This window comes from Lampetra fluviatilis, chromosome 20 (assembly GCF_964198595.1).
Source record: "Lampetra fluviatilis chromosome 20, kcLamFluv1.1, whole genome shotgun sequence".
Lineage (NCBI taxonomy): Eukaryota > Metazoa > Chordata > Hyperoartia > Petromyzontiformes > Petromyzontidae > Lampetra > Lampetra fluviatilis.
The window spans coordinates 2,594,210-2,614,627 of NC_136294.1; positions in this window are offsets into that span (position 1 = coordinate 2,594,210).

Genomic DNA, 20,418 nt, shown 5'->3' on the forward strand with positions numbered 1-20,418 from the left:
GGCGGCGGGGATGTGTTTACCAAGATGGCGGCGCATAATATAGTAACGTCAGCGTTGTTTTTGTTCACATTTACCGATGATGTGGCACGTTGTGTTTTACTGAACGGGACACTGCATTTTTATCGCCTCGTTTATTCATAAAATTTGCTATATTCAAACTTTATTGATGACTGTACCAGATGCAAGTTGCACGATCTACAGGGTGGTCCAGATGTCTTGTGACCTTAAATTATCTAAAATGTAATATTTTTTAAGGAAGGCGTATTTAAATTATAAATGAATATGCAATAGAAACAACGTTAGGGATCAATTAATTGGGGGTCACAAGACATCTGGACCGCCCTGGAGAGATACCGGAGAATTTGAAAGTGTATCGTAACATTCGATGATAATTCACTCCACTCATTTAAGTTAAATGATGTGGATGTTTTCACCTATTTAATGGGATATACAAAACTTTTTAAATGGTTCATGTGAGAATTGTTGTTGTTGCGAAACTCCGTAACTTAGTGGAATAAATGAGAATTGGCATAAGCTATGAATCGGCCCCTGTGCATGTCCATTGTGGATTATATTTATTACATTGCCCGATCGTGAGAAATGGGGACGGCTTGGAGTGGTCTTTATCCAGCAGTGGATGAGTATTGCTGTTGATTCTAGTATTGGAAATAAGATCAAGCATGGTATTGGCAATGGGAAATGTTGGCTATAATTGTCTCAAAAATGGGCCCAAAATGGGCCAATCTTTTCCCAGTAACCATGGCACGTTGGCCCAATATTGCAAGTTTACTGGGGCATTTTTTTCTGAATTCACATTGCTTTACTGGTCCACACATGCAAGTCCATTGGCAACAGCCCTTCATTTATTCAATCCACGGGAATAACTTTACCCTTTTCACAACGTGTAAGCTCTTTCCGTATAGCCTTTGGGTAGCAAACCTTGTCAGAGCTTTCTGGAGTAGATATGTCAAAAAAAAGTATAACTTGCCAATATGCATTATGCAAATGCACAACTGCTGATGCATATTTAAATTTTGCGTCTGGAGTTTAGTAACCAAAATAATTAATTGAAACTCGTGTCTATCCACTGCTAGATGAAGGCCTCCCCTACGCCATGTTGCACCTGTTTGACCATACTTCACCACTCTCGGCAAAATTCGTCAATTACACAGCCTTGAGAACAAGATACGATATTGGCATTCTAAATGTATTGCTGCAGACGGATACTGCGCCTAAACTGGACCCAGAGAGTGACCTGATGATGCAGTGATGAGAAGGAAACTGGCAATAGGTGGACACATATGTAGGATTGACAACAACAGGAACATTAAACGTGTTGTTCAGAAAAATGGAAAGAACCGGAAAAAGAAGACCTAATAATAGCTTGACGGCAACATAAGAGATTGTTTCCCATAAAGATTTGCACTACTTCTTGAGCATATTGGCACAAGGCAGAGGAAAGTGCAAACAAATGACATTTGCAGTGGACACCTAAGGGCTATTTGCCCATGGATCGTGGTGATGATGATGAAAATATACACAATATATTTAGGTGATGTTTCAGGCAATGACCCATTTATTCATAGCACATGGCACACACATAAAAAATTAACCCGTAAAAACAAAGTTTTTCACTATAAATCCTTTATATGCGTGGCATCGTGGCGGCTAGAGTCCTCTCGTCCTCTGGCTTGAGATGGCTGCCACCTATGGGTCAGATGATTGTCTGCCACCATTAAGCAATTGGTAATTAAATATTTTTAAAAAAATTCCCTAAACAGTGTAAAAGTTTGGAAATTTTTTTTAACGAAAATGCATTGTCACGCACAACGAGTCTGTGCAAAATGTCAGCTCGATTGGATCACGGGAAGTGGGTTAAAAAACGACCGAATAATTTGCACGGTCGTAAGCAAGCACGCAAGCAAGCAAGCAAGTGAACTTAATATAAAGGATTTAAAAATCACCACCCTGATCAGTGCGGGTTAGTGAAGAGGGGATGCATGGCCAGGGCCAGTTGAGATATCACATGCCAGTATATATGTAAATAAAACCACATCTACAACATTTAATTATCCGTTTTAAGTGTGTGAGCAGAAATGTAATTGTTTAAATTACATGTAATATTTATCTTTGTACCTGTTGGTACACAAAAGCCAAATTGATTTGGTTGTGGTGTGTGGATGTGGTCGCGAATGTTTACTTAAACTACGTACTATATTTGTTTATTTGCACACACAAAACATGTTTTTATGTGTATCATTAGCATAACAACCTTACATTGATTCATCCAAGAACATTAACACGTGTCGAAAAATACTGACATAAACCTACTGCATGCTCATGAAAAACGCCACCAAAACTAAAAGCACTAATTGGCAATAAAAGCTACTTAAAATAAATAACAGTGCCAGAAAAAATGATGACCAAGCAATGCTTCTCTTTTCAATTTGCAACTCGTCATCTATTGCACTCAGGTTTATAATTGGCGCAGCAATTAGGATTATGTTGCTTTCATTATGGACCGAGCTGTAAAATGATGAGCGCGTGATGAAATCAACGGTCCTTGTAACTTTAACGCGTTTTTTCTTACTTTGTATAAATCCTTTATGTACCCATGAAACCCTTGTCTTTCAACCAAGAATGCATACGCCCCGTTTGAGACGCTTGACATATTTCATTTCATTGTACATTGAGATCGTTTTGCCATTCGATAGTTGTTAGAGGGGACTACTCTACTTACGAACGAGACAGTTCCAGAGATCTGTTCGTAAGTCGATTTGTTCGTAAGTCCAAATTTATTCCCGTCGATTCCAAACATGTTGCACGGCATGTACACTAAACACGGGGAGTGACTTTTAAGATGAATCCCTGCAGTCACGAAAGCTTTAAATCGAAATTTAACCGCCTCTACGGGGAGGGATTCCACATAACTTTCAGATCCTTCAACAAACTCCGTGATAAGAAGGCTCAGCTAATCGAGTCTCTCACCTTTCTGAAGAGATGCCGCGACTCTAAGGTAATACCAAACGCATTTACACTAACATCTGCTGCTGTAACTTCTTCTAATGCTAAACGAATTCTGTCTAGAACTAGCTTAGCTCTTATCGCCTCTTCATATGCAAATTATTTTGTCAAGGCGCTCTTCCTCCTCCCTCCCAGCTTAAATAGACGCTCCAAGCCCAGGACGTGTTATTCAGACTCTGTCTTATCGACAGACCTGTTCTTCACCTGAGGACGGCTGCTTGCGTTGTGGCCGAAACGTCGTGAGAATTATTTTATTATGTTTTATTTTTATTATTTTATTACTTCCCTTCTACGTGACTTTACCGAAAGAACCAAGAAGATAATCTACTGTAGGCGTAGATGCCACTGGTTCTTCATGTTCTGCAGATGTAAATGCTACCACCGTCATCTATTGATCGGCGGTTGAACTTACGACTCTCGATCTGAACAGGCAATTGGATATACGTATCTCTGAAAGTTCGTAAGTCGAAAATTCGTCCGTAAAATTCGAGGTAATCCCAGTATATGGATTGGAAGTTTCACGTTCTCACTCGACTCTGCCAATAGAGGGCAGCATGGCCACTACATTCGTTTCGAAAATCCCTTTGTCCAAGAGATTTATTGTTGAGCAGACAGGCACAATGAAATGTAGCTCTTTAAACACCCCCTCTGAGAGGACGGCAATCGCTAGCGACACGTGCCCCTGCTGCGCTAAAAACACACAGAGTAAAATAAGATTGTGAAAAAAATTCAGAATGTCCCTTAAACCCAGTGGGAACCAATTTAAACATGATCCTTGGTGCAAATGCGATCTGGAATAAAAATACAAATGGAGATTCAAAGTGTCCAATTATTTCATGGATAATTATATATTATCTTAATGAGCAGGCTTTTATTTGGCTTTATGCATTTTATATTTTGAAGGATTCTTTCTTGCAAAGGTCGACTGTTTACTTGGTAAAACTACATTTTAAAAATGTTCATAATTGCTGTTGTCTTCCACGTGTTTTATTTCAGTCTCGTCTATTTTTTTTTGCAGCGGGCACAAATGAATGGTGACACGCCGAAGCAACGCCACAAGCGCTGCTCTCGTTGTTTTTAAATAAATACACCGCAGCGAATGTGGCTCGGTCTCTCTCGTGTGCGTTGCGAGTTGCCCCCCCCCCTCCTCCGAAGGTCTTGGTGGTTGGGGGCCAAACAGGTCAGTGTCTGTTATTAAGGGTGACAGATGGCGATTATATGACGGGGCACGATCTTGATAACCTGGGCTCTCATTTGTAACTCTTAACAAGGCAGCATATATTTTTTTATCTACGTGACTTTACCAAAAAAAACCTAAGAATATGAATCCTTGCAGTCACGAAAGCTTCAAATCTACAACAAGGCAGCATTTGAACAGCAATCTCAACCCCTTCCCTCCAACTATTATTAACCAACGATCACCAGCAAACTTACAGGCGTGAATCCAAGGTTAAATATCTTACCACTGCAGTCATCGTACACGTTTTAGTGCATATACTTACAAAGAAGTCTTTGCAAAGGATAAGCTATATTTACAAAACAATACATGTACGTGAACACCAATTTATCTAGATTTTAAGGTGTGGTATTTTAAATCACAGCCAAATCTGAGCCCAATTTTTCACCAGTTTGCCGCGAAATTACATACATGGATAAGAAATAACATTACGCAGGATTACATTTGTTTGGCTTTAACATTTTATTTGCGTCCATCATTCCATTTTACATCAGCACAGTCCATTTTATATTATAGCGCGGTACACACCTTGCTACATTTTGCAAACGTAACACGCTAGTTAAACATGTTTACTGCACAACAACGCAAACAAGAAGTGCGTACTATTAATCACCTTAAAGGCAAACTCATTATGTGTAATTAAGCTGAGCAACTTAATTACATGCAACTCGTCTGATAAGCCAGTAACCCGAATGTCACGGACACACAAAAAAATGGCACAAACAGCAACATTGACGACAATGAACTTTGCGTGTAATTATCCGTGATTAAATACCTCCCCTGCTCTAGCCAATACAAGGTGATTGACTTCAAGTGGACTCTGCCATTCATCTCGTCTGGCCACAGGGTAATTGGGGGGGGGGGGGGCGACCGGGGGGGGGGGGGGTGGTGGTTCCTTTGTTTTCACCAGATGTCTGGTCCACGTTCGCTGAAGTCGAGGGTCGTTGTTGGCGTTTGGACGAAGCTGGGAAGTCTCTCTCGGATCACGGTGTGCATTCAGTGCTCCCTGGGTTATGTGTTCGAGGCAGGCACGCGCAACACCCACCGACAGCACTGAATGTCAAGCGAGATCCTGCCGATTGCTTGCGAGGCCGCTGCGGTCTACACTCCGGAAAATATTCCACGGGTTGCTAAGGAGGATGTCAGGCGGCTCGCACGCGTCGTGGGGTGTAAGTTGTTGTTGATATCATTGCTGCTGCTGCCTCTGCTGTGCAAATTAACACCAAACCCCCGTCGCCTCCCTCTCGAGCCCCCACCACATGACGTGTTGTCTGGGCCACTGGTCATATATCCTCACATCCTTATGCCTGCAATAAGCCAAAAGTAGCTGGCTATAAACATCTACCAGGCTCGTCTGAGGAGGTATGGTGAAACGGTCTATATTTACGTCAAGGGATATGCCACGATAACCGTGACACGTGCTCGCGGGTGCGTGTGTTGTGCTCGTGCGACGTGGAATGAGCGTTTGTGTCGTGGTGCCATTCGAATGTGGTGCTGCAACTGCAGGAACATCTCGGGCTGACAGAGAGCCCTTGAGTCATCGGCTCTTAAGACGTTTTTATCGGTAACAACCAGCGCGGCGAATTATAACAGTGATTTGTTTTTGGAGAATTTAATCAATCGATCGCAAATGTGTCCCGTTGATAGTTGTTTTTTTCGAGATCTGTTATTTTTAAGGGTATTATAGTTTGCTTGATCGAGGGATGACATTTTTTTTCCAATAATTGTAAGTTGAAAAAGCTAAAGAATATATAAAAATATGTAAGGCGTCGATAAAACAGACAGTATGTACACTAAGCATTCTAACCGATGGTGTGTACTGCCGAGGAATGGCGCTGCCTATGATGGATGCTGGCAGCATTCGCCACCCCAAGTTGTACCAACCAACCCAGTTTCGTTCACAGGCTACGGGAGATTTTTTTGCTGAGGTGTACCTGCCAGCGAAACGCAGTATTCCGGGGGTATGGCAAGATCACACGGAGCAGAGGTGGCACGCGGTTGTCTTTTCTTTTATCCCTGTGGTTTTCAATAGCACCATTATCCAGGCCGAGAGGCAAGGGCCCTATAATCTATCAGGCAAAGCACGTACTGTGCCTAGGGCCCACGAAAACGAAAGGGCCTACGGACAAAAAAAATATTAACAAGTTTTTTCGATTGCATGAAAAAAAAATTTCACCAAAAGAACTTCTTGAATAAATATATGTATACAGCAAGGATGGGAACAGTATTTCAAATTAAATCTGCTTATCTGCGGCACACAGCGTGCTCGCATCGAATTAGGGCACAGACTACATAATGAACGTGTCAGGAACGACATCTGTCCAGTGGCTGGGCGAAGTTCGCATGAACCAAGCGGAGTGACAACAGCGGTAGTAGTGACATGGGGCAGCAGCAACAACTGTATAAAGTTATCACTACAGGCCTACGAAACAGAAGTGCCTATAGGGCCTCCAAGAACCGAGGGGCCAGTCAGTAACAAGCAGTTGAAGTCCCCTCTAACCGTTGGGATCAATAGGGGCGGAATTCTTCATTTGTAACCCTTCGTGCTCCCACAAGACCAGTGCAACAAAACTAAACTAAATCCGTCCAACTCAAAAGCATGCCTGGTAAACAAAGAAGACTTTAGCTACACCTTGTAAAGGCATACCCTGCTATTATTTTCTTCATTTGCACCTAACTAGACCAGCAGTTTTTGCCTACATCCACAGGAAAAAAATGTTTTACCCACCCACCCACCAAAAAAAAACACACGCGACCACTCCTATCGGAAAAAAAACATTCCTCCGTCTAGGGACCTTTGACTGATTTAGCCGAGAGGTTTTTTTTTAGTTGCTGCCTTCGAAGGTCAGCTCGCACAGCCCAGATGATTCACTAGTTTCGATGTAACTAATTTGAAGGTGCAGAGCTGCGCATGAACCAAGAGTGAGTTATTGGACGAAAGAATGGCTAAGCTACGGGGGCGGGGATGATGCATAGTTCTGACTGCGGAGCTCACCCTACAGCCTGTGGTGGTGGAGGTGATTGTGTTGGTGATGATAGTGGTGGTGGTGTGAGTGATGGTGACAGCGATGCCCACAACAACAAGTGGAGTGCCGGGTGGCTAAAGCGCGGCAAGTTTGGCGCAGTGGGGAGCACAGATGGTGCATCTGTCAGTCGCCTCAGTCGGTTAACCCGTAACACCTGGGGTCTGTTCCTTGACCTCCTGCCAGAAAGCTTTCCTCATGTGGCCTCAAGCTGCATCTAGCCTGGCACAAGCACTGTGGTGATGTTACCACCACTTAGTGGTGCATGGCAGCTGTTGATATTGTTGGTGATGGTGGTGGTAGTAGTAATCATGATAGTGGTAGTTGTAGTGGGTGGCTGATGGTGTGTGGTGGTGGTTGTAGTGATGGTGGTTGTAGTGATGGTGTTCGTGGTCGGTGGTGGTAGTGGTCGTGAAGGGTGCTGGCGATGTTGGTAGATGATAGTGGTAGGTTGTGGGTAGTGATCGGCTGCCTTCGTACCCCATCCATACCCAAACGCTTCATTTCGCTAGCAGAATTTCAATTGTGAGTCCATAACAAAAAAATGCACGGTATTACAGCAAGGGGATTTACAGTAATTCCAATCCAATTTTTGTGTGTATGTGTGTAGAGGCACTTCTAAAAGGACAAGCATCCCACAATATCAGGGTTGTCGAGGCAACCCGCGCCACTTACAAAGCAATGCAATGCCTTGGCCAGCACGCGAGTGCAGACGTTCCAGTTGCCATGCTGTGGCTATCGGTGCATGCGTCTGCCCTCTGAACCCTGGCTTCCGCCGTGTCCTTCTCCCCCTCTCCATCTTTGCTCTCCCCTACTCCCTCCCCCAATCCACCCTGACCCTTGTCCTGCTCCCTTCTCTTTTCCATCCCCCTGCTCAGCTTGCATCTGTCTCTCTTAGCCACCTCCGCTTCACGACGGCACGGTGATGCAACGCAGAGGCGTGCGTGTGTTATTGTAAAACTGTTTCTGGCCTAACGCAACCAAGTTCTGTGGCCGCGTTGAACGTCTGCATGCTGCATTATGCACGAAAACTCCTCTCACCCGTTACCCCTATTACGAGTCCTTTTATCCGCAGGAGCCATTGGGTCCACGAAAACTATTGGCAGCCCTATTTTTACCCCCCAATTATATATTGTTTTTCATATAGATAAGAGCAGCAAATGCATCGCAATGTCTGAAAAATAAAGGTTTTCCCCGTGGATGAGCAGAGCCAAAAATAGCGGATAACCCCACACACAATAGCTTCGGCGGTGTCGGTAACTGCATATCATCACGGACTGGAGGAATTTCTCCTGCGCATCAAATTCACCGTGAACATCCCACTGCATGACACCGCATAAAGTTCACAACTGTGCTGCTCTTGCTCGCTGCGGCTGAAACTTAGCCAGGGCCGGCCACACGAAGCATCCAGATACGGTGCATGCAGCAGGCAGCAGCAGGAGTGGATTATATCGAAGGGGGGGTTTGGTGGGAGGAGAAAACACCGCCGTTGCAATAGAAATACAGTACGCATAAATCATGTATCTGCGGGTGGTGGCGATGCGGCCCAATCTCTGGTATTTCTGGTGGTGGGATCCTTGAGCAGGCTGGGGTAGTGGGGAGGAGGGGTAACGGAGAGCGCGGAGAGTCCACTGTAAGTCATCGCTGCGACGTTGGCCAAACACTACGGGGGCGACCGGGTAGTTACATTTCACGATGGGTGGGAGAGGTTTAGAAGCCAGCTCCAAGAAGCGTTGGCCCTGGCTCACATCACTGGATTGTCACGACGGCGGGGGCTGGTGGGGGGGTGGTCAGACTTGGCGGAGTGTGGCAGGTGGCGAGGTACAGTCAACGGTCGATGGTTTAAGGTCGGGAAGAACAAAACTCACCGACAGCGTTGAATGTTCATCGAGACCCCCGTTTGTGCGAAGCAACTGAACCGGAGGGCTTCTTTTTTCTCTCTCTCTTGAGGGCAGAGAAGCGTGATAACAAGCAGCCGTGGCTTCACAAAAAAACCCATGGGGGCCACAGCTGCATCGCCAGCCCCCCCCCCTTTCTCTTTCACTGCAATCCGATTATTATAACAACAACCACTAGTGGGGGTGTTTTTTTTTGTTTGGCAACAATAATATATATAAGTCCTACACCGGCGTGAACTGGTGGCGAGTTGGTTCGATATTCGCGCGGTTTGTGCTGTAAGTATTTTGCGCACGTGTTTTTCTCGTTTTTTGGTGTGAATTGGCGAACCGACCCTTTCGCAGGCCCAGGTTTCACAGCCTCGAGTTGCCTTCAAAGGTCCGCGTCGTGGCCAATGGCCCGGCTCCCGGCAGGTGGAAAGGGGGGGGGGGATGTCATCTCTATGCCTTTTGAAGCGGAACCATTTGTTAATTCATCGCGAAAGAGCCCTTTCCGCTCGATAGGGCCCTTAAGCACATTATCTGGATTGTCTTCGCGCGCATTACTGCAGGCGGGCATGGCAGAATCGTTTGAAGAGCATGCGAATTTCTTTCAACCCTTCAAGAATTAAACTTACCTCTCGAAGGAAGATTTTGATTAAAAAAATATAATTGATCAACAAAAAATTAATAAATCCATAACCGACAGACTCCTATGCACGTGTTCTGTAATGTTTCAATGTTGAATGCAAAGTGGTCAGTTAGTTACGACTGATTATTGTACATTCCGTAAAATTGTGGTAATCTATTGTGTTTTTTGGATACCTGGTAAAGGTGCATCCCTGAAATATCTTGCTCACGGCACTGCTGGCAGAAGTGCCTCTCGTGAACCGAACCCCTCCTAGAACATATTTTTAGGCCCTCTCTTCGACGCTGGCCAGAGGTATTTGAGGAGGCGGGAGTACCCAAACTTTATCCCACCACACGTGACATGCCGATTTAACTGACTGTCGTCAAACTCATTGATATGGCTGCGTGGTCAGAGGCGGGGTGGGTGGGGGGCAGGGATTGAATAAACTTGTGCCATGCCGAGAGACTGTGATGTCACCATGTTGCGTTACCTTTGTCCACGTGTGTGTGAGAAACACCCCCGTCACGTAAAAAAAAAGCGTTCTTGCAGATGAGACCTCTCGCATGCTCCTGTGAGAAAGGGTCAGATTACGGGGGGGGGGGGGGGGGGGATTTGTGATTGCGTTGTGCCATTCCAGCATATGCTAGCGCTATTGTCAAGGCCGCAAGCGATGCACCTCCTGGAATGGATTGAGAGCGCGTTTACAAGAGCTGCCGTGATTTGCAGTGGAGCAATGCCGTTTATTGCTGCAGCGGCTGGCATTATTGTGTTTCCCTTGATCAAATAATTGTATCGGAACAAACTCTTTTTTACGCGCGTTGATTTTAGCTGCAGAAACATAATAACAAAAACGTTAGCTTCACATGTTGAGACTTTAAACATTTGTCCATAAAAGAAAATAACGATCGTTGTACTTTCTACATTTTGCAATGTGTGAATGTTTTGAGAGTGATTAATAAATCAACTAGAAATCTTCGACCTTTATTATGAATATTGATAAATTTGAATTAAAGTAGACTAAATGCTCGAAGGGTATCGATACGCTGTGCAGGCCAAGCGTATACACGCAAGCAGTGCACTCAAACAATTTAAACGGGAAACAACCCAGAGACGTGACATTGCACACGGCCTTCTCAACCACCCTGACCCCAAGCAGATATACAAAGGTAAAGGTGCAGCCCTGTAATTCACATTCTCACGCCACTGCTGGCAGAAGGGCGTCAACTAGAGGGCGCCCTACAATACTCGAGGATATTTGGCCTATTCTTCCACGCTGGTCAGACGTCTTGGAAGAGGTCAGAGTACCCACACTTTACCCCCACCGCACGCCACTTCACCATCAACTAGCTGCGGTGTTACCCATTTATGCCGCTGGGTGGAACAGAGGCGCTGGTGGGGACTTAAGAAGCATGGAGCAAGGTAACTTGTACTGTCACGTTCAATGATTGAGACGGCATCGACACCTCCGATGCGTCGAACTGGGGAAAGAGTGGGAGGAGCGGTGGTTTGCGGATGGAGGTGAAAAGGCAAAGGTGGCGGTGGTGAAACATTACGGAGAGGGTTATAATGAAGAATTAATTTGTGGGCTTTACAGAGTTGCCTCGTCGATGAGGCCAGTTCTGTAGGCCAAGAAACACGTCCTCGGACATGCCCGAGGCTGAGCTCAGACGATGCAAAACAACTGCAATATTGTTTCTGAAAACAATGCTGCCCGTGTTGCTATGTGCAACGTGGGCTGCGGCAGTGAGCAAACAATGAGCGAATCGAGATCGGTGGGATTTGTCTAGCGACACAAGAAAAAGCGGAAAAGAGGAAAATAATCCTGAACAATACTTACCTGCTCATTATGAAGACGATAAACTGCATACCCCCCCCCCCCCGCCCTATCCCCACCACAGTTTTCAATGCCTGGCTTTATAATATCTTTACCCACTGACCACCCTACTGAACCTAGAGGACAGCACGATAATTTAACCATGGGCACGTACCCACGTGTAAGGCCAAGCAGCGTCTGCGAGTTACGGCCGCGGTGTTTGAGGGTCGCTCCCCGTGCCAGGTTGGCGATTATTCGAGCGTCGTGTTTCAGAAGCGTGTGTAGGGGCGTCGCCTGAGCCGAGTCTCCAAGCCAACAAAAGCAGGATTGGGACGTCCCGGCAGCCAGTGTTTACAAATAATCGAAAGCAAAAAAAAAACGCCTAACCCTTTTAAAATCCTCTATTCGCTAGAGTAAAGTAAAAAAAGAATAACATAAATTTAAGAAATTCAACTTTAGCCCAGTGTGGTTAAACCCAGTTCACAATTGTGGAATAAAAATGGGCCTCATCCTATAGGTGGAATGCTTTTGCCAAGAACATCTGGCATCCCGGCAGTAGAGTATATTTGTTTAACAAGTCCGACCCTGCTGATGAGATCCAAGTGGTTAAAACCAGTGGCAGCATTTCCTTGTTTAAACAAACTGGATAAAATTGGTCTCGGGTGAAGAGGTGACTCAGTGGTTATCTAACTGCACTGTCAAACCCGGCAAACCTGAGTTCGATTCTCGGCCACGGCTAACATCAAATATCCAAAATGGACCTTGGCCCCCATTTCACTGACTTGCACTGACCAGCGCAGTGACATATGGCCAAACAATCCTAGCGGCCAACACAGCGTTCGTAGCAAGGCTTTCATATACAAAGGTGGTTTGACAAAGGGCTGTCAACTATTAATATATAGCCTTGGTCTGAAAATTCATTTGCTGTTTGGGCTAAGGATAAAAATACCCCACGCTGACAATCGAACTATATACTTACCCTTTAGTCATGTGACACTCTGCACTCACCTTGCTCAGACAGCGCTCTTCCACAAACCTGTGCCCTCCCTCGTGCGAAGTTGGATGAATGAGGCTCCGGGCATTCATCCCCCATGACCCGGCTCCCTGCAATGCACCACGAGGTATTACTGCTAAGAGAGGCAGTCATGCGCAAGGACATACCTCCCCACTCCACCGCACCCCCTCCCCCCCAAGTCCTGTCTCTCAGCAAAGCCTTGGCGGCCGCAGGGAGCCACCGCGACCAGGAGAGGCCCTCCGTGACACTCAGGGCTGCATTAGCGCAGTTCAAAGGTGGCCATGGGGCCCTCATCAGTGGCTCCCAGTGGGGACCCCGAAATCCATTAAAAAAGCTCCGGGACCGCTCAACACTCAAGGTCCAGGAAGCGTAAAATAATAATAGTGGTAAATAAATAATAAATACACGATGATCGCACCCCAATGCCGAATTTGGACAAAATTAGGTCGAAGATGCGCGCAGCGCCAACAACGTCACGCAACAAAAGAAAAAAAAAGAAGACGCAGGTGAGATAGCGCCGGCCAAATAATAGGCTTTAGCGGTTTCTATGCCTCAAGGCAGGGTAATTGAATTTGCAAGCAGGCATTGTAACCAGTGGAGGAAATATTTTCACACACCTACTTATTTTGGCAATGCTGCAGTGCCGCCCTAAAAAAGACGGTTCAGGCGACAGGGTGATAAGACCGTCAGCGAATTTCGTCTGTTGAAGCGTTTGTTAACGCACAGTGTTAACTTCTCTGCGGTTTTGAATCCACAAGTGGCAGCCCCCAGATTAAGCCTTACCGGCAGATAACATCTTATCGGCCGTGGCTTTGCTGGCTCAACATGACGCATTTATGCTCTGAGACTCAAGTCAAGTGCCTAATTTCATCTCTCGGGCAGTTGAACTTTTTTGTCGTTCTAAAACGCACGGCTCAACTGCGGGTTAGTGCCTGGCTTCCAAATAAAATGGCTACGTGAACGGCATTTTTTTTCTCTCACAAACGAAGCGTTGTTCTGCCACCGCTGCCGCCACCGCTCCGTGTCTTTAATTTAATACCTAAGCGCGCGCAGAAATGTCCACAACTCGGTATAGCATTGAAGCCGGAGCTCGCTGCACATGTTGGCACGTGCCCGCGGCAAGTTCTCACGTCACACCAGCTTCCCCCGGGGCAGCGTTTCCCCAAAGTGAGGAGTCAGCGCTTTCGCGCCCGATGTCCCGTGGCTAGGCGCTGTAAAAAAAAGCGGTTTCCTGCCGCCCGGGGAAGCGGACAGGAATTTTGGAGCGCCTGGATCTCGGCGAGGACGCTGGCCGGCTTCCAAGCGGGGGGGGGGAGGGCCCCCCAGCGAGCCGTCTCGAGGAAGTCACGATTCACGTGCAGCCAGATATGCGGCCGTGCTACTTTCACAAACGGTCGTTTCGGTAACACCGCCGAGACTGGAGGAAGGGCGAGGAGGGAGGGGTCGGGGGGAGGCTGCCCCCCCTCACCTGCCCCCCCACCTGCCCCCCCCCCCACCTGCACCCCCCTGCCCCAATGCACCGTGTACCTAAGTTTTGCATTTTGGGATAGTTGACCAATTCCTCTCTCGCTCCCTCTCTCTCGTAGCCCATTCTCGCCCTCAAACCACGGGACCTGTTGCCCCTCGCAAGATCTCTCTCCCTCTCTCTCTGCGTGGAATCTGAAAGTCGAGTAGAAAAACAGAGCTCTCACTCTCTCGCAGACAAAAGGGGGCTGTTTGACTGTACAGTTCACGGTGATTTTTTTTTCAAGAATAAGAATCGGGTCTATCTCTTCGGCTCTGCCGGCAGTGTCAAGGAAAGGGCTATGGAAGGGGTTGCCGTTGCCCCTTTTTTTGCTGGCTGCTGTCGCCGCACGTCACAAAAAGCCCTAAGTTCTGCCCGCCCTCACGCAGCTTGACCCAAAACTGCGAGTGTCTTTGCCAGTGCCGACGCTGTCTATTGTACGGAAGAAAAAAAATGAAACCAAATAACGCTTCTTTCATGGGCGCCTGCTTTGTTTAGGAAATCTTTTGGCAAAGCTCACTTTTTAACTCTTGTACGTTTCACTATGGGTTGAGGGGGGGGTGGGCGGCGGTGGTGGTGAAGGGGGGGGGTGTTACTGTTTTTACGATTTTTTTCGTTCCTTGAGGGTACAAAGATTTTTTCCCTTTTTCTTTGACGGAATGGTTGGAAAAAAAGAAGAAAAACCACGGACGTTTCGGTTTTGTTTTGTTTCTGCCTGGTTCTTGAGGAAACGCAGGGAATCCAAAGCTGTCGGCCGCGGGAGCCCCTCCAGAGAACTGTTGTCCATCATCACCGCGGCGATGGCGGCCATGTTAGAATGAACGCGAGAGGCCGGGACGAAGGATGCTCTAGCCAGCGCGGTTGGCTACGTAGTACGGTGCGAAAAAAGTTCAACGTACAGAGCCGCCTGCTCGAGTGTGAGGCATCCCCCCGTAGCATTTGGTGGTGGTGGGGGGCTGCTGAAGGCTCCCCTCCAGTAACCAGTAACCATGCAGCGTTGGGGACCAACGTTGGCCCAACGTTCTATGTTAACTGGGTCAGCCGCCCCTTCTAACTTCCTATAGCCGCCGAGAAAAACAATCCTCGTGCATTATATTTAACACCGGTGGAGGTTTTTCTCTTCAGCCTCTATTCCTTTGTGCACGCACCCACTGGGGGGGGGGGGTTGGTTCGATAAAGAACGCCAGGGCAGAATGCACGGCAGACGAATGCCGTTCACATCGTTACTCATTCTGTCCGACGGTTAACATTTGTTTAAAGTTTGGTTAACATGAATCTTGCCACCCCCCTCCCTGGATTTGTGTATGCCTCCCCACACCATACCCCCCCCATCCCCATTTAGGCAAGATCACACCACAGGGCTGGCGTGCGCGGGAAAACTATTCCAATTAATTGTATGCCGTAGAATAAAAAAATCATAACGGGACTACTACCAGCAGCCAAGTAATATGCAATTTGTGGTGCTTAACCTTTGTTCAGATTTACTTTATGGGTTTTTAAATGGCTGCTTACACGGTTACCCGCCAACTTGGGTGTAAAGTTTTTTTTTAGCATTTTATTTGCATTCTATTCTTCCTCTCATTTCCTTCGACCCTGCGTTTTTAATCTGTCGCGCTGTCGAAGCCGTTCATTACCGTGGCGATGTTTAGTATTTCTGACGTACGTATATGCACGTTTGAACTTCTATCGCACCGTCCGTAGCCAACCGTGAGTTATTTGCCCCCCTCCCCCCCCCCATTACTGTGACACCCTGGCAGGCTGGCAGGGATCGAACAAAAGAGTATTGACACTCAGTGCCAGCTTTCTTGGGTTAAACAAGCAAATTACCACGAACAATTATAATATACTCGGCCGCCTAACTTGTATTGCATCTGGCACCTTCCACTGTTTTGATGCTCACCGGTAAGACGCTCAACCCTGCGGTTACTTGGTTCTTGCGGAACCTGTTTGCTGTTCATGGCGATTAAAGCCACGTTTCAGTCGCACTGGATTCGTCGCTGTTGGAATCCATTTACAGGCCTCAGGACCTCTCCTTAAAAAGAGAATTCTGGTCTCATTGGGCCTGCAACTGGTCTTAAATAAAGGAAAATGAATCATGAACATGAATAAAAAGTGGTTTATAAGACGTTGCCCTCCATAAATCTTACTGAATGGGCAAATAAACAAAGGTCCTTACGGACATTGGCCACCGTGCGTCTGCCTTGTTTTTTTGCTGTTAAATACGCATACTGGCTGCCATTCTTGCCATCCACTTGCTCGCCACTACTTAAATTATTCAAAGCGCAGCAGCGTGCGTGATGTGTGTGTGTGAATATGTATCTGTGTGTAGCACAGATGCATATAAATAGGGGGTTGGTAAAGAAAAAAAGAGATTTTACTCTAGGGTTATGAGTGCATGCGTTATTTTTACTTTTAGAAATATACGACTACCCACTCACGGCAATGCACTTTATTTAGGGTGCAACAGTATCACCAACAGGCTGAGTTAGACACTCACATTTAAGTCAGTTTGACTTTACAATCCTGAATTGGCAAAGTCGGTTTGACCGCCCCTGAAATGCACTGCTTTTGAACACCTCAGTGGTTCTCGTATTTACAAAGCGTCTAAAGTGCGATCGACTGCATCCCAAGGTGTAGTGCAGGAACGCCACGCGATATTTATTTTATGTCGAACAAATTGTTTGGTGATGTTAGTGCTGCATTGGCCCTGTCTTCACAGCACGTAGTGAGGTCACGGAGACTGTCGGTTGTAGGCAGCAGAAAAAATCTTAACTTGAAGGGGGTCTTATTCATCGTAGAGGTTTTTGGGTTAGATTGTGTAAACACAACATTTACAATTCAAGAATGTGGGTCTACTCTCCAACATACAGGTGTACTGTACTAGTAACGAATTGGCATGCGTTGTTTACGTTACAAACCTTATTAATTAGCTGTGTCGGGTGGTGGCGGGTTTAACGACACATTTATATTATACGATCTAACCTAAAAACCTCTATTATGGATAATATTGATCGTGAAAGCCTACTACTACGTGTTAAACTGGAAGGGGTCTTGATCCAGGACTTGACCAGAGTCTCAAAGCCCCACTACAGAATCCACCGCTCAGCCTAGACCCGGTGTTTCCCTCGTTATGTTAATGGGGTTGGCATAATCGCTTACTTATGTTTAACGCTAACACTGCCACTCTGTCGGGAAGTCAGCTGTTGCTGTGGACCCTTGCTTGATGATTGAAAGCAATGCCAGTCGCAAGTCACCCCCCCCCCCCGCTAGCAATTAAATGACTCGTCACAAATCACGATTGATTACAATGCAATTCAAGAATCTATTTGAAATATAATTAAACTCTCGGATTGTTTCGAGTTACTCTTTTTGCGCGCTTTCATTTTGCGAGTTTGCTGAGCCCAAACGGAACGCAAGCAATGCAACTACAAGTGCAGTTTTGAGTAACCTGTCATGTCATCGTAAACGCGATCAATTACCACCCTCGCTGCGGGCGTGACAATCGATTTCTCTAGCGACGCCTCGACGCATCGTTCCTTGCCGATGGCATGCCCCGTCACGGGCATCCAGACGCGGGGCCGAAGGATGAAATGCGAGTGCGGGCAATGGTAGGTAGGTGGGGGGGGGATGATTGTTTTGTGCCACTGTTTAGAATTTTTCAAAAACGCTAACCGTCCACCCGCCCGCCCTTCGTCCCTCATTCCCCCCCCTGGGATCTCCCTGGCTCGTAAAGGAGGAGGGGGACGAGACGATGCCTCGAGCTCTGAAAGGGCTCAGCCCTAACCCTAAAAACCTCTCCACCTGTCCCGCGCCCCGGCTGCTGTCGAGACAGCAAATTTAGTCAGCGCTGCTCGCCGCTCTCCCCCCACTGGGCTGGTATTTTCCACACTTTGTAAACAAGCGTTTACCCTCCACCCACCCTCAGCCTGGCTGTTCGTGGAATTTAGCAGAGAGAGAGAGAGAAAACAAACACACAAACGTCACGTGCCGTAACATGAATGCCAACGCTGATGAGATAAAAACAATTCGTGGCATTAGTAGGAAATCCATTCGCGTTCCCGTTCCAAACCCCCAACCCACCCCCTTTTAAAAAGCCGCGCGAATTCGCGCCGAGGCTCGTAAGCCCTTATTTATAGCGAACAAAAACCGCGAAGGTAGCGCTCGGTATTTAGTTTTTTTGGGGGAGGTGTCGGTTGACTTCACGAGTCTCCATCATCGGCCAGCCAGCCATGAGTCACTCACGCGCCCACAAGAGTCCGCCCGCAGCAGCTGCGCGCACGACGGCACCGGCCGCCAGCGTGGGACTCTCGGCTCTCTCGCTCGACGACGGCGGAGCGATGGCTGGAGGCGCGAGCGTGGGCCCCCCCGTGCCGCGGTGCCTACCGCTGCAAGCCCCTGCCAGGGTTACTCACCGTGTGTGTGTTTCTCCCCGATTAGACGCGCAGCTGGGGAAAACAATGAAGACGATTGTGCGTCAGCATAATAACGTCGAGGTGCATGCGCCCCACGGACGACTCGGCGGCGGTGCGATACTCACGTGTGCCGCCCCCCCTCCCCACCCCAGTTCACAGTTTATTAGTTTAAGTTAATTTAAATCGACTGTCAGGGAGTGTGCGGCTCTGATGATCGACCAAGGCAGATGTGGCGTGTGGCGAGACGCACGCAGCTGGCTGGTTGACGCTTGCGAGTGGCTTTACAATGCGAGCGACCGAACTTAAGATGTGGACAGTTTATGTGGAAACTGATTCATCCACATCCATCCTGCCAGGACACCCACACCCCCCCTCCTCTCCCAAAGGAAATGAGACATCGAATAAAGGAACATTGTACAATGTGTAAATATGTTATAGCGATCACCGACTTTCCTCTTTTTTGTTGTTGTTCCATTTGTCTTCATCTAAACATAAACCTCTTTAGCAAGGAGCGGGTGATTGTGCTTGTGGCTTTGTTGTGACAGCGCTCTGTTGGATGCTTTTTTTTTTAAGCGGTCGGCGATCAAAGGAACGCGAGATAAAAAGTGGACAATACTCTTCTCGCCGCTGGAGCGAGGCAGGGGGACTCACGTGGTTAGTGGGTTGATGACACACGTCCCCCCCTGTGTTGAGTCACTGTCTGTGAAGTCGGTATTCAAGTCTGCTGCGATTTGTGCTGTTCCAGACAGTTTGTGGCCAATAATTTTTGTTACTCATCCAGTCATTCTCAATCCTCCAGTGGATGAAGGCCCCACCCCCCCCCCCCCAATGCCAAGGCGGTCATGAGGGGTTTGTTTTGACCATACTTCACCACGCTGGTTATAGTGCAGCCTGGTGATGGTGTAGTGGAGGGGGAATGGCAAGGAACGGTGTTGATTACGAGTCGCCACTGATGTTAGTCGTGTCAAGGGAATCCAACTCACTGGGTTCGCAGCCCTTCGTGCTCGCTAACAAACCTGCACCACCGGCCCATCCGCCATTATTTATATACGATACACACACAATGTTGCTTTAATCGCCGTTATGCATCTAGTGATGAAACATTTTACCATTTTAGTTTTTAAATTATTTAACCGCCCGCTTAAAATTATAACACGTCGTATGGTTGGACCGTGCCTAAAATAAAACCACGGCCCTGTTCTCCGAGTCACATGGAGCACTGTTTGCAGATTTCAATGTTTTATTTTATTTTTCTAAAGCAAACGTTTCTCCCCCTCTTTCACGTCGGCGTTCATTTGTCACTGTCCAATTCATTATAAATAACTAAAATAGCATGTTGTTGCTCCCACTTTTATTAATAAACCGCATTAACCTTTTGACAAAAAGCGGGTCACCCCGTAATGCGAGCGTTCATGTTCTCGCTGGGTAGCCCTCACCTTAAGACATCGGCCTCCCCTCTCGCTCGCTCGCCCGCACGCCCGCTCGACAGAGTGCAATTACGCAAACGCAACCAGACCGACGATCCCACTACAGCGAATCCCGCAGATAAATTGCATTTGTGGCGGAAAGGACAATCCCCCCGCTAAAATATATCCAGCCTCATTCGATGGCGGTTACGAAGGTGGGGGGGGGGGTCAATAGAAAACGCGTTGTTGTTTCTTTTCGGGATTAGCACAGTTAGACCGGACGGCAGGGGTGCCGGGGAGAGGAGGTATGCAAGGTGCTGTGAGACCGTGAGCATGAGAGGTTAGGGGTTATATTTGGACGTCTCACCTGTGCCGAAAGCATGTCGCCTGGAATGCAGACTTGAGCCCCTCCGCTCTCTCTGAACCCTGGTGCAGGGCGAGATTTTGGTGGCAGACTTTTAAACAAGCAAATGTCTGCA